The sequence below is a fragment of the Crassostrea angulata genome, chromosome 3, assembly GCF_025612915.1.
Source record: "Crassostrea angulata isolate pt1a10 chromosome 3, ASM2561291v2, whole genome shotgun sequence".
Classification (NCBI taxonomy): domain Eukaryota; kingdom Metazoa; phylum Mollusca; class Bivalvia; order Ostreida; family Ostreidae; genus Magallana; species Magallana angulata.
The window spans coordinates 57,883,386-57,889,385 of NC_069113.1; positions in this window are offsets into that span (position 1 = coordinate 57,883,386).

Below are 6,000 nucleotides of genomic sequence, written 5' to 3' on the forward strand. Positions count from 1 at the left end.
ACTCTCTTGTAATAATGATAATCCAACACCAATTATTTCTTACATTGTATCGTAATAGACAATATGTTACAACTTGTTGCGGTGACCCCCTCCCCTTTCACCGCTCAAATATGGTGGAATGCTGATCTATTTTTAAAGCAGGATTACACACGTGCTCTGCATGGTGACCGTCCCTTTTACTTGAAAACTCTTGCTCGCTGTTGTTATTACATGCCATATAACATTTTCATCAATTGTGAATGTAAATGCTGACATCTTAAACATGCATCGGTTAATCTTTTTTGTGAAATATCATGATACTGCTTGTCCCATTGTCTGCACTGTTTCGGAGATTGCAACTTTTAAACCTTAGATATGCCTGACGTCATGACGTCAGGCAATGAGTGTAATTTTGATCGTATAACCTAAAAACTCTGGGATAAACACTTTAGAGTTGACCCCACAGGCCCTCAATCTAATTTTCCCTACAGATGCTTAATGCTGTTTGTTATTTACATGTAACCTGCTACTATAATACACACTTTCCATCTGTAATCTCTGCATTTGTATTTCCGTTTTCTGAAATATCACGGCTGACATGTTACAAAATTGACAAATGTAAAGTCTACAAGTAATAGCTTTCCAAAAAGCTTGCCTGACGAAATAAAATTATTCAATTGAAGCATGCATGTATCAATTAGGCTATCATATCATATCAGAAATGAATTATATTTTCGCTGCTGATCATAAATTTATAAACGGACCGTGCAAATTTAAGACGAAATGTTAGTCTTTTCTTCGATCTAGAACATGTACATTTATATTACTTGAAATTCATTTATTTTATTAACTCAAATTTTTAGGAATGTACACAAAGTCATATCATATAAGTGCATGTAAGCTTGAAAGCTGGAGAGTAAATAGTCGGTTTTTTTTAAATTATATTTGTTATATTAAGATGCAAAATCAACTGAAATGCATTTTTAAAAATTTCTGACCATATGAAATATGAAAGGGTATACAAACACGTATTGTTTTTCAATTCAAATAGAATTCCTTATTTGCAGTTTCATTTATTGCATGCTCCTACAAAAAGGGAGGGGGGGGGGGGGGGGCAAATCCATGATATCATATAAAGTAAAGAAAAGTGCCATCTGCCAAAAAAGTGGGGAGGGGGAAGCTGCCTCCCTCACCCGAACCCCCGATGCTACGTGCCTGTGATGAAAACACATGGTGTGCTCTGGGGTATTCGCATGATCCCAATTAACTGACTCGTCAACTAATAGGCGCTCAAAAACTATGAATGAGACATTGTTGCGCGAAATCCTGCAATTACCGTTGGTTTGTTCCCGTTTTGCACACATTTGAAAATTTGGTATCGAAAAAATGTGTGCGAAACGGGAATTTGACCAGGTGAGATAATTGCTTAATTGCTATAGTCTATATCACAATTCCTGCGAGGGCAATTGACAATAAAATAAATAAAACATATCCACTCGCAATTGATATTTACATGTATTTTATGTTACAATATAACTTGCTTAAAAGCACATTTACATAATAATTTACACCCACATTCATGAATTTGATTTCAAACATCAATTTGGTCATGAACAATTTCATTATATTTTTTAAACAAGAAAGCTTAAGATTATTGCAAAAATGTTGAATATGTACCGCCTTTGTTTAACTTACTGCCTATAGGAAGTACATGCTAAAAGTTTGAAGAGAAAATATCATATGTTAATATTTAATTATTGCTTTTGCTGACACAAATGGAAGAAATGTGTCTCGTGAAAACGCTGCTAAATATTTTTCATTTATGTTGTGTTATATCTTCAAGACAAATTGTATGATGATAAATCGGCAATTTTATATGCTTCAAAATCTGTAAAGATTATTTCACAAAACCTATCAAATGTAGACCTAATTCATGCATTTTCAACCTTTTTCAGTTTGAGGCATATCGAATCAATATTAGAATATTATTTTTGTCAGATTGTTTATGTATTTAACCTCTGATTTGAAAAACTAGAAAGTGGCCCGCCATATACTAAAGCGATGATGTCATAAGAACTACTGTCAAGGTCGCTACTTCAAAGATTCAAATATTTTGTGATAAGATCTGTTTTCTTTCATGATATTCTTTCTGTTGATACCAAACAATCAATTATAAACATGCGTTTTACATAATTTGCAACTCAATTGTAAAAAGAGACATGGAGTACCCCATATGACTGTCTCTGTAGTGTTCCCCTTCATCATATAATTATCCATTGAATCAGCTTCCAATTGGCTTTGGGCCATCAATTTTTCCTAATTCATTTGGTTTCATATTTAAGGTGCATGGACAAAAATGTAAAAGTCAATTCATCTAATCTAATCATTATTTTTTTGATCAGACTTTTTAAATATATCATTATCTTTATTTTATCAAACGAAAAAAAAAATGGTGATAGTTATTAGTTATTAGACCTAAAACACAACAAAATATCTGTATTCTTCTTGTTTTATCATTAAGGCGCTGATAAAACAAAGGTAAAAATCCAGGTAAAATCTTTGACCGAAAGCAGACTATAATTGCTATCACAACACAAATCACACCTATTGTTCTATACCCAATTAGCAATTGTGTGCAAAACGGGAACACACCTTACCGTTTACGCAACGAATGAACTCATCCATTGGCAAAGATCCATGGGGAGGGGGTCAGATGGATTTTTTGACATTTGTTTTGTAACAGCAAATACATGTATATTATACTTTGGATCGGATGTTTTGGAAGAAATATATCGAATTAAGAAACACACTTGATTAGTAATTGTTAAATGTAGTAATGTACATTTAGTAATACACGCGAGTTACGACGACCCATTTTCAAGATAAATGAAATCGCCCAACTGAACGAAAATCGGGTCACAACCCGCTTTGGCGATTTAGTTCCTCCAGTAAACATTCCAGCTGTATAAATATATATTTGTTTTAATCCAAACTGATGACTCTCTTGTAATAATGATAATCCAACACAAATTATTACTTATATTGTACCGTAATAGACAATATGTTACAACTTGTTGCAATGACCCCGTCCCCCTTTTTCACCGTTCAAATATGGTGAAATGCTGATCTATTTTTAAATCAGGATTACACACGTGCATTGCATTGTGAACGTCCCTTTTACTTGCTCGCTGTTGTTATTACATGCCTTATAACATTTTCATCAATTGTGAATGTAAATGCTGACATCTTAAACATGCATCGGATAATCTTTTTTGTGAAATATCATGACATTTCTTGTCCCATTGTCTGCACTGTTTCGGAGATTGCAACTTTTAAACCTTAGATATGCCTGACGTCATGACGTCAGGCAACAAGTTTGTCGAATTTTGACATGACCATATATGGAAACGGTGAACTCGCTGATAGAAGAAGGCTAGCTGCAGGTAAAGGCATGCCGTAATCGCCGGAGTAGGGACGGAATAAATAAAAAAAAAACATTAGGTAGGCCTATAATCATATTATCTCTGGATAACAACATTTCATAGAAAGTATTATTTTTCGGAAAATTAAATTATGAGATTGGTTGTACATTTTATCAAGTGAATGTATACATCATGTAAAAGATGCGAGTGATGAATTCGATCGGGTTCAGATATCTTCTTAGAACTGAAAAAATTTACCTTTGATGACTTTGTTTGAATACACGTGTATAAAGATATATACGCATTTTTATTCATAGGCGTCGGAACCGGGGGCTAGAGGGGGGCTTAGCCCCCCCCCCCACTTTTTTTAGCCAAGTTAGACCTTACCATTAGGAACATAACATCAGGGAGGGTTCAGCCCCCCCCCCACTTTTCCTCGCAACAAACAAAATTGTTCCGTAAAAGACCTTAAAAAGAATGAAATATTAATAGTGATATTGAAAATTGGAGTTATAGTAGGTATACTAGCACACCCCATCCCCAAGGATTAGGATTTTCATGATTTTGGGAATTCTTGTCAAGATTTCTGATGATTAGTTTAGCCCCCCCCCCCCCACACACACACTTTCAATTTGCTTCCGACTGTTATTAGAGTATATGCAACAAATTAGAAAGTATCTCCAGAAGCATCCTTATCGCTACCACAAAGTTTGGACAAGAACCCCGGGCCCACACACACACACACACACACACACACACACACACACACACACCCCCCACGAAAAATTACACGGGGTCGGCCAGCTGAGTTGCAAAGTAATCGATAAGAAAAACAAACTATTTAAAGACATTGGTTTTGAGATTGTGATTAATATGAGACATAAGAAGCGACACCCTCTTTAAAAAGATAAATGAAAATTCCAAAGATAAGGTTAACTGTCGTGAAATGATGTGTGTGTAAATTTTTTAAAGAAATGTTACTTTGCATTGTCGGCAATATATAGAGGAAAAAAGCCTAGCATGCAGGTAAAAATTGACATTTTTTAAGGCGTCGAGCCAATGCTCGGCAGCCTTCTAGCGATCGTCTGGATTGGCAATCGTCCAAAAATTCATGCACTGCACCGCCTTTTTGATGCGCATAAAAAATAAGTTCCTTGAAGTATTAAACGTATTACAAGATTTGTATTCCTTTTATTCAACTAAATTGTGTACAAGAAACCCATCTTTGCCTCCCTGGTTATTGACAACTCATTGCATTAGTATAGATTTGCTTAATCAAGAAATGGCGGATGAATACAATAAGGTGCAATGTAAACATTCACTAAAATATTATTTAAGTTTATCGCTTACATTTTGATTGGAGACTGTGCCCGATAGAAATAAAATTTGATATGTAAATGTATTTGTTATCGGGCATGGTCTTCAAAATAATTGTAAGCGATAAACTTATCTAGAGATTTTGTTGCAATTAATAAACACGATAATGCAGTTGGTTTGGTCGAGCATTTTAGATAGCACGTGTTGTGGATTTGTTTGTAAACAACCATAGCATAGGTAATCTTGTTTCAAACGGGAATTGAAATAAATAAAAGTATGTTTTATTATTATAATTAGGGACACACTGTTAATGTATTCAAATTATGAGCCTGTGAAATGTGCAAAGACTTTTTAAAGCAGAAAGAAAATAATAATTTTTTTTTAACTTTGAAATTTCTTCGATTTTTGTAACCATGATAAGTTATTGTATAATAAACTCATCACTACATATTTTATAACGAATTATACTGATGATTGTTTTTGAAACAGCACAAAACGTAATTCATTTCCCTTTTTATTCTAATATTATTTGATAAACGACTATATATATTAGTACAGAATTTCAAATTATTGATATCATTCTATATAAAAGAAAATGTCAGCTTGACGCCTTTGTGGCCGTTCCGGCCTTTGATTTTATTTCAAGCAATGATTACGGGATATGACTATGACGTCCTTAATGTCGGTTTAATACAGACTCACTTTGTGAAGTTGGTTGATAAAAATTTTCTGGAGAGCTATTATAATACAGCTTTACAGCCACTTGTGAACTACCTGCAGGTCTGTAGCTCCCGGTCTGAAAAAATTCGGATGGATGACCTGAGAGCTACAGTGCCTCCCATATTAAAAACTTCCAATTTACGGCGCACAAAAATATGCACTTGTTTTTTTATTATAATTGAAGAATGTGTTATTATTTATCTTTCACTTACACAACAAAAAAAGTATAAATACATGTAAAGTAACATAAATTTTTCCGCGAAAAATTACCAAATCTTTGCAGGTCGTTTATTCGTACTAATTCAGAAAAATAACAAGAGTAAAGCTGTGTTTGAGAAATAAGATGTTAGGCATTTCCATTTATAATACCATGAGAATTATATTACGGAAATTAGCGCATTCATCACATCGGCAACGATTTTTTTCATAAATGAACCTCTTTCTGTTTGATCCAGTTTCAATCATACCTCAAATTTTTTTCTATAAAAATAATACCGGTATTTTCCATAGAAAAGGTGTCGTTCATTGTAAGCTTATTGTAACAGTTTAGCTGAATATTATG